This window comes from Pseudopipra pipra, chromosome 14 (genome assembly GCF_036250125.1).
Source record: "Pseudopipra pipra isolate bDixPip1 chromosome 14, bDixPip1.hap1, whole genome shotgun sequence".
Lineage (NCBI taxonomy): Eukaryota > Metazoa > Chordata > Aves > Passeriformes > Pipridae > Pseudopipra > Pseudopipra pipra.
This window is the reverse complement of record NC_087562.1, coordinates 6,557,213-6,573,976: the sequence shown is the minus strand read 5'-3', so window position 1 is coordinate 6,573,976 and position 16,764 is coordinate 6,557,213. Positions and strand designations below refer to the sequence as shown.

Here is a 16,764-nt window from a genome sequence, read left to right as displayed (position 1 = left end):
CCACCACTAAAGGAAGGGAAAAGCTGTGCAAGGCAGTGGCAGCTGCACTAACTGCAACCAGATTTCACTTACGTGAGGCTGATGCCTCTTTTGGTCTTTCTCATCTCTGAACTCAACCCCGGACATTTTCTCAGTGCTTTAAGCTGAAAAAAAAATCTTAAAAGTCAAAAATGTCACCAAAATTTGCTGAAGACTTGGTGTCTTACCTGGCTTAACAGAACAAGCCTTGGTATCAGTGGCACAAGTTTATGCTGCATTTTGGATATACTAAGAAATGCTTCATTTCTAGGCACTGCCTTGGCATATAAACTAGTGAAGGGTCTAGAGACTGAGTCATATGAGGAGCAGCTGAGGGAGCTGGGGGGACTCAGCCTGGAGAAAGAGAAGCTCAGGGGAGACCTCATCACTCCCTACAACTCCCTGACAGGAGATTGTAGTCCAGTGAGGATCAGTCTCTTCTCCCAGGTAGCAAGTGACAGGACAAGAGGAAACAGCCTCAAGCTGTGCCAGAGGAGGTTCAGGGTGGACATCAGGAGGAATTTCTTCACTATAAGGGTGGTCAGGCCTTGGAATGGGCTGCCCAGGGAGGTGATAGAGTCCCTGTCCCTGGAGGTGTCCAAGGAATAACTGGATGTGGCACTGAGTGCTCTGGGTTGGGTAACAAGGTGGGGATCAGTCACAGGTTGGACTCGATGATCAGAGAGGTCTTTTCCAAATTTAAAGATTCTGAGATTTACAACCCTTATCAATACTGCATAGTTTGAGCCAAAACACTCATGTCCAAAAGTTGCCCCCAAAATCAGCTGCGTCACTATGACCTATTGTCCAAGAAGAGCTAAACTGGAGACTTAGCCAAGGACATGTCATCCAAAGGAAATCAGCAATAGCTGAAACGTATCTGATGCACCAACAGGATGTGAACCCTACACAACATCTTCCTTTGTTGAAATCATATACTCTCAACACAATGAAAACATTGGGCTGTGCTCCCACCTGAACCACGTGAGCACCTCCCAAGGCTGCTCAGCTGAATAGATTTGATGGTTTTCCATTCTTGGCCTGCACTTTGGTGTGAAATATTCCCACAGTTGGACGCTCACAGCAAACAAAGAGTGAAGCATCCCAGTGACCAGAGAACAGACACACAGGAGCCAAGCCTAGGCCTGGGTGGAAGCCTGGTCTGTGACCAGTTGCTCCACACCTGGCTCGGTGCTTGGGGATGTCGTACGTGGTGCCGGGAGGTTTTATGGGCACTCCATCTATCATTGCACTGAAGGGGAAAAAAAAAATGAAAAAAAATGGCAAAAATAATCAAATGAAGATTTTTATCGCCCTAGGAGGAGGTAACCTGGAAATATCATTGGCACAAATAGAGCTGTTCAGCTGACAATAGCACTGGGGTATTGCCACGAGTTTGTTTACCCAAATGTGGCCATCCTCGTTGGGAATTCCCACCCTCCTGGTCTCCAGCCTGGTGAGCTGGTGGAACACCAGCACTGCAGTGATTGCCATGCTGACAGCTTTATTGCCTCCCTGACCTTGCTATTTTTAAAGGAACAGGTTATCTCAGTGTCTTCCTCATGGCATTATGTCATTCCCAGTGCAGGGAGCTGGAGCCTTTGGTCCTCACTCCCTTGGACTGCCAAGGCAGCTGTTCCAGATGCACGAGGGATTCTCTGGAATAAGAGTAATAAGTAGGTAAACAACAAAAAAATGTCCTTGCCCTTCCACTTTTAAAGTTCTCATTGCAAAACAAATGGACAGAATGGCCAGACCTTCACTTACGGAAAATAAAATATCTCAATTGGCTGAGTGCTACAGAGTTATTAAAACTTAATGTCAAGATTATATTTTTTGGAGAAGAGACAGCCATGGTTTCAGAAAATGCTAAAAGTTTGGGTTAAATTAGAAAAGCATTTAGTGATTTCATAACTATTTATCCAAGATTCTCTGTATGCAAGCTATTTACTGAGAATGATACAAATAAAATGGGAAATGCCACAGTCTCTCTCCAATTCTAAAATTCCTGCCTCCTGTCCTAATTCCATGAGCAGAGAAGGACCCACAGCAAAGGTTCAACCAGCTCTGTTAGAAAGCCTTGTTTCAGCTCCCATGAGAATAGAACACCTTTTCCACTCTCAGCTTGAGTGAGGATATGAAAAAAAATTAAAAATTAAATCCTTCTTGAGCTAATGCAGCCCAAACACAGCCAAAGGTACCCAAGTTGCTCCAAAAAATTTCTCCAACCTCTATTCTTGTTGATCCCAGTGTCAAAGAGGTTGTGAGAGTCTAGCACAAAACTGCTTGGAAGGTTTTCCTTGGTGCCTCTCAGCCCGCAGACAAACCTTGAGGGACGTGCATTAAAAGAAATGGTGTCCCTTTCCTCCACAATTGCTGCTGCTTAGCCCTTGGGAATGGGAGAATAGGTGGAAATAGGTGCATCTGAGGTCTCCAGGGTGGGTGTGAGGTCTCCAGGGCAGTGGGTGTGAGCTGCTCAGTGACACAGTTCCCATAACATCGTAGCAAGATGAGGTGAGTTAGAGCGAAAATACAATTCAGTTTCTCACCACTCACCCTTCCATTTCTTGGAGTGCAGATAAGCAAATTAGAAATGATGTCATGGCTCCCCCAGGACACTGCAACACGCTGTCATTTGTCCAGCCAGAGTACAACTCTTATTAGTATGATATAACACAGTAGTTGGGAACTCAACAGAAAAAACAGAGCTGGAATTTAATGAAAAAACCCTACAGCTTTTAACTCATTGCCCTTAACACACAGAGCTACTGCAAGTGAGTATCTCAACATGAACACTCTGAAGACCAAAGAATTAAAGTAAATGCAATCAGCAGATTACTAAATACCAATGGGAAATTTAGAGCCATAGAGCAAAATCCCAGAGCATTAAAGGATTTACCACTTGGCATTGATGAGAAGCAAATCTTTGGATTTCCATTCCTATCCTTAATTAGTAACTGGCGTTTATTTTAGTCTAAACTAAGTCACAAAAGATAACACACCCTAAAAGAAAATAGATAGCAGTGCAATAAACTTCATACAGTGTCTTATTAAAAATTAGAAGACAAAAAAATAATAGATTCAAATGGAAAATCAATTTCCAGGACTTCCATTTCCTTTTGTTTTCTTGTCTTCCCACCCATACTCAGCTCTTTTCTAATAACATTCAGCTCTTTGCTAGAGAGGTTACTGAGGGTGGTGACAAAGATAGCATTTGAAACCCAAAAGGGAGGATCCTTTTAGAAGGGACATTGTAGGAGTGTTCTTGCTCCTTCACAGCTTGGGTTTTGAAAGTTGTCTTCCTGCCCAGTTCCCAGGGCCTCTCACTGGAAGTGGGATCTAAAATGGATGATCCGTGTTCTCCACGGCCTCAGCTCTGAAAAAGCAGCTGTGTGAAATAGAGCATTTTTTGTATGGTTTCTCTGGGACAGGGGAAAGATAAGGCTCTTGTGGTTCACGAGGAGATTCCTGGCTTGGTTATCTGATGTTCCCATCTACCATTTGCACCACTCCTGACGTGCTCCCAGCAGCTGGTTTGGCAGGGGCATCCTGGTTTGTTGGCAGTACCCTGGCTGGGCTGGAGCATTCCCAGTTGCCAAGGTGCACCAGGGATTTGGTGGCTGATTTCCTAAACTATGATACAGACTCCCACATTTTGAGCACAGCTCTTGTCATGGCTTCAAGTAAAGCTGTAAAATATAAGCAGCTACTTCAGAACAGGAAAAGAGTAAAAGTCTGTGAGTTAAATCTGAAGAAATATATAATAACGAGGCCAGTCCCAAACAAAGCATGGGCTGCAGGAAGAAAAAAATTGAGGTCCCATCTCCCTGCTGTTAATCACTCCCTGCTTTCCTCCCTTCCCCAGTGAACCCAAGAATACATTTGGTCCCCATAAAAATTTACTACAGAGTGATCTGAGTGTGATTCCCGGGCTGAGGATGAAAAGCTATGCCCAGGCATGATGGAGTAGTGAAAGGGTGTCATGCTAGTGAGGCCAAGACAGGGAAAATAGAGTCATTTAAGGAGAAAGGTTTTAGAAGTTCCCCTCTCTGTGTAGGTGTGGGCTCAGTGAGTGCCTTGGGTCCCAAGACCAGCAGCAAGGCACGTGTGAGTTGGTTGTTTCTTTGTCTTCCACAGTCAGAGGAAAGCAGGACATAGGACTGGAAGGGATCTCTGGAATCATCCAATGTATCTCCTTCTACAGCAGGTACTAGGTCAAATAATTCCCATCATAAACTCATTAAACTCCCATTAAAAAAAAAAAAAATTCTATCATTTGCACTGTCTTTACCCACTGCAGCTGCTCCAGAGCCAAATTTCAACATCTTCTAGTGATTTCTACCCACCTGGGAGACTGTTGGGAAAGGTAATAGAGACACGGGGGAGTCTTAGATAAAAGGATTAAACACTTGTGGCACAAAAGCCAAGGTCAGCAAGCTTTGTCCAAGGGTTAAAATACTCATAGCAGGCTCATATGTGCAACAACACAATCTCTTGATTTATCTGTTTGGTTTGGGATGCATCGTGGTGACTGCCAGGGGGTCACTTCTGTGTTAAGCCCAGCAGATAAAAGATTCTTCTCTTGCCTGAACTCAGCCTATTTAGCTCTGCAGCATTGCACCTGCTGACTTTTTACCATGCTCCTGAGTGGTCTGGAGCCCAAAATAAACCACAGCATAACTGCAGTGGTGGTTTTGAATTCCTCTGTGAGCATTTGGGGGCTGAGGAGGGACTATGGGATCTCTCCTCCTTTCTGTCTCCTCTCCCACTCCTCTGCAGTCACAATGATGTGAAAGACAAAGCAATGCAGGCTCCACATGAGAAGTCATTTCTCTGGACCAGGTTTGAGCCATAGTTCAAATGTTATTTCTAGAGGTCTGGCCTGGAATTCAACTCCATCTTGCCAAAGATGGCCATAAATTTCCCTCTCTCCCCTTCTTGTTCTGTGTCACAGTGTGACTGGACAGAGCTTGCCCAAACCAAAAGTGTTGAGAGCAGAAGCAGGGATGAGGCTCCACTAATGCCCAGTTCAAACTGGCTGGTGAGGAGAGTGAAACTGGGCCCATCTTGAGCTTTTTCCAGTGAAGCAAGGAACCAGCAGGCATGTGCAGTGCCTCACGTGGTCCATAGGCTCCTGGAGTCTGGGGGTTCCAAGGCCTAGATCCATAGATCTGTCCCTCCAGCCTCACAGTCACACACATCTTCACAACCAGGGGTTTGAGTCAAATCCAGTCCCAGCATCAAACAGGTTCTCTAAGCTTGTGAATCATTTAAGCAGCAAAACTCCATCAAGTACAGTTAATCCCAGAAGTTGCAAAGTTGATATTTAGGACTCAAAAATTAATGGATGGCTTAAAAATTATGAGTTTAAAAAAATCTACTGCGAATTATTTTTATTTGTCTTGTAGTTTGCAGTCCCTTGGATTGAAAACTGGACACTCGATGGACTTTGTCAAAGCTTTCACTGTGAGCTAAAAGAATTAGAGATATGTACCTGAAAATGAACACTGAGTACAGTCATAGGATTGCAGGAGCTGAACTCTTAGGATAAGTCATCAGTTACCTTGCAAAGTAAAATCATTAGTGAGCCCCCTTTTAACACCTTCATTCATGGAAGAAAAAAAAAAAAGGAGAAAAGAAAAACAACAGCCACAAACCAAACAAAAAGACCCAAAACCCATTTAATGAATTACTTAACAAATGGTGGTTTTTCAATTTATGGTCATTCATTGCATCCTTATTCCCAAGGTGAATCCTGGTGTACTCGTTTTGAGCCACTGATGGGTATCTGCCCATCTGAGTTAGCAGCCCTCTTTATCTCGCAGCCTGAGATAAAGCTCACCAACAGCTCACCAACTTAAATGTATTTTAGGTTTGTGACACCTCTGCTATCGCCAGGAGGAAGAGGGACAGAGGGAATGTGATGGATGAGCGTGGCAGAGCCATGAACTGGGACTTACAGGGTGCCCTGCACTAGCTCAGGGAGAAGAGAGCAAACAACTCCCTCCCTTGTTTTTTTAATTTGCTAAAACAACAGCTCCATATTCCCAGGGGCAAATGTCAGGAATAATTGCATGCAAATTGCACTGGAGTCATGCTAAGGCACCCACTGCCACCCAAGGGCTCCTGAAGGGTTAATATCCAGGGCTCGCTGGAGTTCAGCTAATTTACAACTGAAGACCTTTATCAGCTCACACTGACATTGAGGGCTCACATTTCGCACTTAATTACTTGTTCGGCAATCACGCCTGGAAGAGATAGATGTGTTTCTGTGTTTAGCCCAGGCAGCTGTGAATTGTTTATTTACTTATCGTCAGGCCGGGAATGGCTGCAATTTAAAGGTTCAGATCTCTGCTACCCTGAGCCGGGCAGGTCTTCCTTTAAACACTTCCATATTGTGGAATTTCGCTGGAGATGCCCATCTTCTCCTCCTTATCCGGGTAATGGGCCGGCAGGTGTTCCTGGTTATCGGCCACTGTGATTATTTACACCAAACAACTGCTGCCAAGTTCACAATCATAACGAAGGATCTGCCGGGATAAATTCTGGAAGGCAACGAGCAGGCCAGGGAGATGAAGCGAGATGAACTCCAGTAACTCAGCTCCCGTGGAATGACTTGATCCCTATCTCAGCGCTGGAAGAGCTGAATCACAAGGCAGCTTCAAACAGTGGCTCGCAGCAGTTCCTAGGCCAAACGGTGTAATTACAATTTAAGCTGTCAAATGGTGACCAGATGGCTTTATCTTTCACACCAGAGGCCTAAGAAGTTGGTAGGTGTGACCTCTCCACATGCCGATCCACCTGCACAGCCATGAGGTCTGGGAATGCCCAGCCCTGTGTGCTGACACCCATCCTTGGCTTTGATAACTTTTGAGCAATGCTGAGTAAAATCAACAGCATCAGTTTTCACAGGGTTGCATCATCCTTAAATGCACCACCACCAACAACCACTTGAGGGGTTGGACTCGTTAAGGGTTGGAACTAAATGATGCCTTCCAACCCGAATTCTGTACTTCACCAAACATGGATGCAGAGGGTTACTGGGGTACAAACGAAGGGGGATGCTCCTCATTTTTCCCTTGGAGCACACACAGACCTCCCATCTACCTAGGAAAGAAAGAGCTGTGCAGAAGAAGAGGATCTCTGTTTAATAGCTGGCTGACAAAGTGCATCTCAGAAAGAGAGGTGGTGAAACTCCCTTCCAAGAGGGAGTAGCCAAAATAGTCTGTCCATCCAGGCCATATTGCTGCTGTCCTCAAGTTGTGCCTGATGGAGGAGATGATGGTGGTGGAAGCAGGCTGGACACATCCCCTAAAAATCCTAAGGTAGTTCCTGGAGACTTGCACTGGGCAAAGCCCAGCCCAGTTTCCAGTTCTCAGGGTTAGGGACTTGCTGGGAAGAATATCCTCGTAACCAAGCCTGACAGAGCTCAAGAAGCATTTGGATGATACTCTCAGGCACATGGTGTGACTCTTGGGGAGGGTCCTGTGCAGGGCCAGGAGTTGGACTCAATGATCCCTGTGAGTCCCTTCCAACCTGGCATATTCTGTGATTCTCTGACCTGCCCCATCACCACAGGCAGCTCTCTCCAGCCTCCAGGAAAACCCAGCCTGTTCCCACATGGAGAACACACAACTTTGCAGCAGGTCTCAGATTAGAGCAGAATTAAAAATAAGGACTTTGGGTTCAATATTAACCCCAGAGAATTGTGCCTGTGGGCAGGTGGAAGGGCTGACACACATCAGCAGCAGCAGCAGAGGTTCTGCCTCAAGGCTCTTGCAGCCGCCAACTGCTTTCGATTTAAAGAAAAGCCTTTCCTGTCCCGAGCTCTTATGAGAAACACACTTTTCTCCCAGTCCCAAGGTTATTTCTATCTCACAGATGAGGAGAAGGAGATCTGAACTGACAGGGAACAAGGCAAGGAAGGCTAATGCACAGGGGTGGTGCTGCCTAATATTTTTTCTATTATCATCACTGCTGCAACAAATTAACCATCTCTGAAGACGGAACATCATTAAAATGGTTTAATAATAATATGTAATAAACAATAGATCAAAACTTTCTAGTCTTGAAGAAGTGTAAGAGATATTATTGGGCATACACAAAGAAAGAGAATTCCAGGGTGATTTGGATTTTCTCAGAAGCAGACACACTAATCTGTGTCAGTTCAGTAAAGATGAAGAAAGAAGAAAAGAATCTCGATAGGTATAATTGAATTAGACAAAATCCTGGAATTTGATGAGAGATAAAGTTACCACTAATTCTCCTAAAAAAAAAAAAAAGGAGATGAAATTAAAATGTCAAAAGAGCAATGAGCTGCTTAATTGAACCTTCAGTTTTGGGTGCATTCATGAGTGTGTTGGCAGCACATCTGTGTATGCACTGAAATAAAAACACTGCAAAAGGAAAGAAAAAAACCCAAAATGAGACTTTTATGAAGGACTGAAGTGAACAGAAATGCTGCAGGATTTACAAAAAAAAGCAGTGCAAGGCAGAAACAAATACAAAACCTGGACCAGGAACAGCCCTGTGTGTACAAACGTGCCGGGGCTGGGATGAGCTCTGCGGGCTGGATCAGTGTAGGCAGCACCAACAAGTTGGACCCAGCCAGCTCCAGGGGTGACCACCTCCACAATGACCCACTGACACAGAAAATGGAGAGAAATATTTGTTTCTTACAGATATTTGGTATTTTTCTCCTTTGTTTTAATTTTCCCTCCTGCTGACTGTGGGTTGGCAGCAGCAGTGCGGGGGTTTGGGGTCGCAGCCTCAGCTTCGGTAAATGGGGATTTTCAGGGAATTATGAAAATTTAACTCAGATGAATCTTGCTCTGATTTAGCAGATAGAAAATGACAGGGGGTAACTATTGGCTATAACTAACCTTCTCAGGCCATCTGAGGAATTATTGCCGAGCTGCAAAATAACCTGCACAGAGATTAAAGGCAATGGGCACAACGAGCTGTTTCAAAGGCAGGCACAGAAGGGAGGGAGAGAGCACCCCTTGTGCCGTGTCTCCAGCCCTGCTGCTTCAGCCAGGCTTTTCCCACACTTAAAGGGAAGCAAAAAAGTTCTCTGAGAGCCTGAGGGGATCTGAGGAGGCAAAGTGGGCTGGGAAGGATGAGCCAGGGTCCTGCTTGGTACCGTTGGGATGCTGACCCAGATGGAAGGAGTACAGGGAGAGAGGGAGGACCCCACATTGATCAGACACTCGTAATGTTTTTGTCCTGAATGCACAAAACACTGGCTATTGCAATCAAGTGCCTCAGCAATAATATCATTCTCAAATGCCTTTTTCCCCCAGGCATTCGTAGCAGAGCAGTGGAGAAGATGCACTTCTGGAGGCAGTGGGTCTGGGCCTCGAGAGCAAAGGGGGGATCACATACTCTGACAGTTGCTTATCATCCCCCCCCACCACATTTCAAAGAGATTTTATCTGTCTGACATGAAAGATTTCCAAAACTGCTTTTATTAAGGGGAGTTTTTGATGCCAGCAATGAATATTACTATATTACTGAAAGGAATCAAAAGCTAAAGTGCCTGCGTGTACAGTTAATCTATCCAAACAGAAAATGTTTCTTAAAAAATTACGGCACTATTTTTATAACAAACCTCAGCCAAACTCAAAACTGAATAAATATAATGTGTTCTTTTAAAACAGATTTATTTTTTTAATCATGGGCGAAAAAATACTTTCCTTGCTTTCATTCATCAGGTAATACTTCACACCCCCCGTGTCTGAGCACGGAGATTTGCCTGTGACAGGATTTTTGCTTCAGTGGTATCGGATTGAGACACCTCCAGAGGCTGGTGGAAGGTGGATGTGAGCTTGGGTTGGCATCAGAGACAGCCTGTGGTTGCTATCTCTTTTTAACAAAATCACGAATAAGGCAAGAAAATGCCTCAAAGGTGCCAGTCATGATGGGGAAGAGCCACCCTAAATCCATCAAGAGCCTAAATTAAGGCAGAGCAATATGTATTTCTATAGGATTATACAAGGGCATCTATTCCTACTGACATGCTAATGTAAAGGCACTGTCTTTATGTTATTTAAAACTGGCCTGCACAGTCATTACCACCATGTAATTATCATTAGGGTGGCTTATAGTGGAGTTTGGCCCTTACTCTTTTTTACCATGTTATTATTATTACGGTTTTATTTTAACTAGAAGCCTGTTTAGAGTTTTTCCTGGAGTTTTTCAGTATTTATTTAGACTTGCATCATTGCCCAAGACCACAATTTGAATCTATCAAGCCTCATCCCACGGTCTTTTACTCCCCTAAATGCTGTGCATATTTGATTCCGTCATGAAGAGGAGTCGAACCAAACAATTCACAGCCCGTAAATACCCTAAAATGTAGTTAAAAATTACTAGAGGAGATGGTGGTGAATAGGCAAGCGGGGTAACCTGACCCCTGAGAGCTCACACATCCCCTTTTTGTTTGTTTGTTTGTTTGTTCTGCTGAACTTTCCAGGAGTTTCAGCCGCTGGATCAAACCCGGGGCCTTCCCGTGCTGGGAAAAGCCATGAAAATGCTTTAATTCCAACCACCACGTTGATAATTCGTGTACATCTTTTTAAAGGGGGATGACTGGAGCTGCAAGCTGGCAGAGAAAAATCAAAGATTTAAATTTCTTCCCTCTGATTTCCTTGTATGAAAGAAGAAACTGTGTGTGGGTGCCTCGCTGTCCTCCAGCGTTTGTGCTCTGCTTATTCTGCTGCCCCGCTAAAGGTCAAAAGCAGGTAATGTGTGTTGAAATTTCCACAGACCAGGGTAAAGTCGGAGCTTGTTGACTTTGATATCAGTTTTCTTCCACCCGGGGGAAAAAAAAAAAAAAAAAAGGAAAAAAAAAATCATTCCAGCTCGTCATTGATTTTGCATGGAAATTCACCAATTTCTCCTCGTTTCAGATCTGGTCTCTGATTTCTCCCTGATTATCATATCCCTCTGCCCCCCAAATGAAGTCCTGCTTTGTTTCAGCTCGGGATGATGAAATCATTATTCCTGCACGGAGCACGGGGTAAAAAATCCCAGGGTGCTGGAGCGTTGGTGCTGAATGACAGGGGTTACTTCAGAAAAACACAAACCCGAGTAAACACACCTTGAGAAAAAGGGAAAATAACGACAGGAAAAGTCGGAGAAAGCTGGAAATGGGAACGTAACGATCCCGTGCCTTTGTGCAGGAGATGCTAATGAGCCCGGCGTGGCAGAATTAACCACTGTAAGGGTTTTAAATGCTCCTTTTGGAAATTCTACTTTGCCCTGGCTGGGTTTGGTTGGGTTTAATTGACTGTCGCTCTCTCCCCTGGCCCCAGCCCTTCTGCTTGTAGCTGCAAACTGATACAAGGGGGGAAAATGGTTTGCATTTCTCCAGCTTTAGATAAGACATCAAAAATTGATGGAATGAGCCATATAAATTTGTGTGTGTGTGTGTGTGTGTGTGTGACCCGATTCTGCAAGGGGCAAAAATGACCTTTAAACAACCAACATTTCAGTCGTCAACGAGTTTAATTGCTGCAGAACTGGATTAGGACGTTCCCATTGGGCTCCCAAGAGTTAAAGTCACTTTTCTTCACATATATCGATGTAGATGTTGGTATTAATTCACCCTCTTGGGCTCCTGTGGATGTTACAGGGAAAGTATTTAAAACTTACATTTTAAAACATATGTGGGACATGAACACTCCATTTGTTGTTGCTGGAGTCTGGAAAACTAAAGTACTGCAGGGAATTTTTTTTATTAATTGTCATCGACTCATATACTGAAATAAAAGTGTTGTTATGTGCCAACTATACTGAAAAAAATTTTTTTAAAAAAAAAGCTTTTGAAAACTTCAGTTGTCAAAATAATCAGAATATTCCCTTCCATGGACCACAGGAAGGGTTATTAAAAGAAGTTCAACAAATTAAACTTTTAATATTTGCTCAGAATATTAATTCAGGGAAAGAAAGGAACATGTAAGGAAGGTAAAAGTGAGGAAAAAATTGTACTTAAAATATTTTTTCCTAGATGAAACCAAATAAATATTTTAACATATATTTAGCCATTAGCATGTGAAAATATTTCATCATATACATAATATATATAGTATATATCAAATATATTTTTATATTTTTTATATATATATATATATATATATATATATACACATATTTATATCTTGAGGTAGCATTTCCTATACAGCTTTCAGCCATAACTTTGACGAAATATACAGTTCAGTCTTTGTGAATCAGGAGGTTTTAAAACCATTTAGGTCTTTAAACACAGTGCCCTGAAATTAAAATGCAGATTTAATTCTTCAGAATATTTTTCCCAAATGAGTATAAATGTGAAGTCTGCCCTTTAAATTAAATGACAGCAAGAAGTCAGGGAGGGGAAAAAACCAAACCAAAACAAACAATAGCAAACAGTTTGAGATGGATTTTGTTCTCGCAAACCTCACTGTAAATAAGGGACTGGCTCTAATTTAGTTAATGAGATTTCAGCAGTGTAAATTGAGTTAGGCTAATTATCCTATGATTAAAATTATCTCTGTCTTTGCAAACAAAATAGATTTTTTTTAACAGTGGAAGGATTTTTTAATTGAACAAGAACTGCTGGCATGAGATGTAAATAAAAGCAGAACTCCCAGAGACAAAAAGTTACTGTGAGGAGAAAAAATATTTTTCTTGAGTGATTTATATTTAATTCTATTTTTTTAGAATTTTGATTATTTTTACTATTTAAAATTGCATCTATAACCATTCAGATCGAACCCAATTTGTGCTGTACACATTAAAAAAGGGTTTTTTTCTTGTTGCCATCTTGTCTTTGTGCAGCAGACAACATACCCATAATTTGGGTGTCAAATTCCTGTCGGGCTGAGTTATCAGGTGTTTGAACCTTTAGAAAACAGGAAAGGGCTGTGTATAATCTGTTGTACATTATTTTTGTTTGTTATGCTTTTTAAGTGTTGTGTAGTGAGAAAATTATGTTTATAACGCCTTTAACTGAACAAAATGCAGCTACAACGCTCTCCGTGGAGGGCAGGGAAGTATTACTTTTCATTCCGATACAGAAAACGACCCGATAAAGCTATTAAACTGTGTGTTGATAAAGCAAATTGTACTGTAAGTATATAACAAGTGCTGAAAAGATAAATACGCTCCCAATCGCGACGCAGAGCCACGTTCTCCTCTCCCACCACCAAACTACCAATGCCACCTAATGGAGAGCCCGCACCTCGCACCAGCCCAGCAGGCAGGTTTTGCCCTGATAGCAATCTCCGCTTGGCTTTCCCAGCCTTCCAAAAGCTTTCCAGAGCGATAGTTTCGATGGTAGAATAACAAAATCCCGCGGCAAAGGCTGCACAAATATTTGGATTGCCGCGCTCGGTGTCAACACTTGAAACGAGCGGCGTTGTCCCGACCCATCCCTGCCTCGGGGGCAGATGCACGTGGCCCCTAAAGTGTGAGTAAAGCGTGAGTCTTGGTTTTTTATGGGGTGCAGGGCTTAGATTTATCATCTCCATAGAAATCCCCCGTTCCTGTTGGGCAGAAAACTCAGAGGTGTGACCCGGTTGCAAAGCAATGGGAAAATACGCTGGGATGCTCTAATTCCTTCTCTCTGGGATGCACTAATCCCTGCTCTCTGGGATGCACTAATCCCTGCTCTCTGAGGCGTGGTCCTGCCATGCTTTCATCCTCCCCGTCCTTCATCTTCCCCATCCTTCCCCCTCCCCATGGCTCACACCCCCAGCTCACACATCCAGGCTCGCACGTGGCCGTTTCCATGGGGAGAGACCCGAGACTGGGGTGCAGGGAATGAGAATAAATTTGTCCGTGCCTTAAACTGCCCTTTCCCCGTTGTATCTGCTTTCTGCAGATCACAGGTACGTGTTCACCTTCCCAGGAATGCTTTTAGATCCGTGTTCAGAGGCAGGCACGCACGGGCTGGGCACCTATACACACATATATAAATATAGGGGTGAACTGCTGTGTTTTCACTGCTGCAGCAAACAAAGTTCTGACCAGTTTTTAGGATTGATTCCCCAACCAGGCCCTAATTTGAAGATTATTTAAGATAAGCCAGTTAAACACCCCTGGACACAAGACTACCATCAAGCAGTTGGGATTTTGCTCTCCCCTTTCCCCCTTGCAGCTGAACAAAGCCCCATTCTCTCTGACTCCTATATATTTTCCTTTACACTGTACCCAGGATTTTCCTTTAATGTATTGTGTGGGGGGGGGGGGGGTCCTGCTGATTCAGGAGGTTTGGGGTAGGGCCCTGCACTTCTGCAGCTCCTGACCTGCTTGCAGCAGGTCTGTAGTCGGTGATAATTTGAATGATAAACATCAGGCCACACAAAAATAGTTTAGGAAGGGGTTTGGGGGCAGAAAGACAGTAATTTTCTATTAAAGTGCACTGTGCTTATGCCAAAGTTTTTATCCCTCCCCCACCTATTTCAAGCCTATTCTGCTATGGCAAGATTATGGAAAAAATTTACTTTAAGAAAGATACAGTTTTACGATTTATATTTTTACATGTACAGTTTTGTACAGTTTTACACTTTAAGCAACAGACTAAAGGCAATAATTACAGACAGCAGAGCTGGGAAGAAAACGCAAAGTGTAGCTTTGCTGCCTCTCGAAAAAAAATAAATCGAAATAATAGTAAAAAACCCCAAACAGAAACCAGAAGCAAATAACAGCGAGTGGAACCGATTTCCATGTTTACTTTCTTTCTGCAGTTGGATCCCTGGTCGCAGCCACAAGAACTGCACGGACAGGGCGCGAAATGGAAATAAAGACAGGAAAAAGAAATAAAGAAAAAAAAAATTAAAGCGATTTAAGGAAGCAAAGACAAGTGCTGCAGCCCGAGACAGAGGAGCAGCGGCTCCGCAGAGCAGCGAGGCCGCTTCGCCTGCCCGAGCTCCGTCCCTGGAGCCCTGCGGGGCTCTGGAGGCAGGAGGGGAAGGGGATGGTGCAAATCCGGGCTCGGAGGGGAGGAAGAGGAAGAGGAGGAGAGGGAAGAGAAAAAGTCCAGTACATACAGCTCGATGCGTCCACCAGCCCCCAGCCTCCGCTGCTCGCTCTCTCTCTCTCCCTCTTAAGTCAAAAAGGAAATGCGGTTCCTTTTTTTTTTTCTTTGCAGAGATCAGAAAATGAACCATCAGGAAGTTGGCAAAACCTCTGACTAACAATCAATTGAGGAAATGCAACAAATTCGCTTTGGGCGGGGGGGGGGGGAGGGGCGGAGGGCGGGAGGCAGCGCAGCAGCGCAGGCAGGGCAGGCAGCGCAGGCAGGGCAGAGCGCGGGCAGCGCAGGCAGGCGCTGCGCACCGCAGGCAGGGCTCCGACCGCAGCTCAACATTCAATTACGTGGTTTTTGACCCCCGTGGATACTCATCCTCCGGGCCAGGTACGCGGCCGCCGGACTCGCAGCATCTCCGCGGGAAGCGGGCAGAGTGCGGGCAGGGGCGGGCGATGCGCCGGGTCCTGAGTTCCCCAGCCCGGGGTCAGCCGCAATACGACAGCAGTATTTGTCCCCAAAAAACGAGCCGGAGGCAGCTCCTGTGCGCCCGTGCGGGGTGCACATCTATTTCCCGGGAATTATCGTCCCTTCCACGGGCTGGGATAAGCAGGACGGAGAAATGAAAGAGTTCCGTGCCGGTATTTCTTCTAAAAGTGCAGTTTGTACAAGGACGGGGGAGGCAAGGAGAGTTTTTGGGGAAGAATTTTAATATTCTTTTCACAGCTATGGCCCCTTTTTTTTTTCCTAATTTTTCCACATTTCCCCCTTATCTTCTCGGCTCCAAATGATGATCTCTAACTGCTGATAGAGACCAAAATTCTCACACACACCCCGTCCACCCCCCCTTTTACGTAAAACAAAACAAATATGTGAATCAATAGAAAGTGCGGTGCGGTGCTGCCCGCCCGGGGGAGGGAGCGTTCGGGGCTGCTTCAGGCTCCCATCTGGGTGAAAGTCACCCCTCAAACCTCCACAAGGGATTTTTTTTTTTCTCGAGGGGGGCTCTTCCAGCTGCTGCTGAAGGCGGCTGGGGACCTCCCATCTCCTGTGGATGCGGGCTGGGAGCGGGGGAGCCGCGGGCAAGGGGAGCTGCCCTCCCCCAAAAATGCGGGACACGCTCCGGGGTCACTGCTAAAAGCAACACAAGTCCGTGTTTTTTAATAAAGAGCGTTCTCTTGCGAGCTGGCCGCTTTCCACCCGCCCCACGGATGAGCTGGCTCTGTAAACACTGGAGAGAAGATTAACACTGCTGTTCTAACCCCATAGCGAGAGCCCTGCCTTGCGAGAGCTCTTACTGCTGCTGATCTCTGCGCTCCACAATGGCCCTTTTGTTTTAGGGGTGACAACAACCCCCAGCCCTCGGTCCCTCTCCATCACCAGCCCTCCCCCGCCCGGGGCTCTGGGTGTCTCCCCCTGATCCCTCTCCATCATCATCTCTCTCCTCCCTGGAGTTACCGAGGCTCTGGGAGTTCTCCAAGTCCCTCTCCATCACCATTTCTCCCCTACCCGAGGCTCTGGAGTCCCCTCAGGCCCTTTCCATCTCCATCTCTCCCTGCCTGTGGTTTTGGAAGTCCCTCCGGACCTTTTCCATCTCCTTCTTTCCCCTGCCTGGGAGTCCCAGAGGCTCTGTGTGTTCTCCCAGCCGAAGCAGCGGCTTCAAAAACCCGGCTAATTTTATTTTTTTAAACATCATTATTATTATTTTGATGTCTTTAATTTGGCAGCCGAGAAGA

The 16,764-nt window shown here is 44.9% G+C and overlaps 1 long non-coding RNA gene across 1 annotated transcript in view; it reads right to left on the bottom strand.

Annotated features, from left to right (window-relative positions):
* The window catches only part of LOC135422034 (uncharacterized), a 76,219-nt gene extending 61,078 nt beyond the window's left edge, over positions 1–15,141 (bottom strand). The window contains exon 1 of the long non-coding RNA XR_010434294.1: positions 15,051–15,141. This is a non-coding gene — a long non-coding RNA (uncharacterized LOC135422034). The remainder of the gene's footprint in view (positions 1–15,050) is intronic.
* Positions 15,142–16,764: the final 1,623 nt, after the last annotated feature.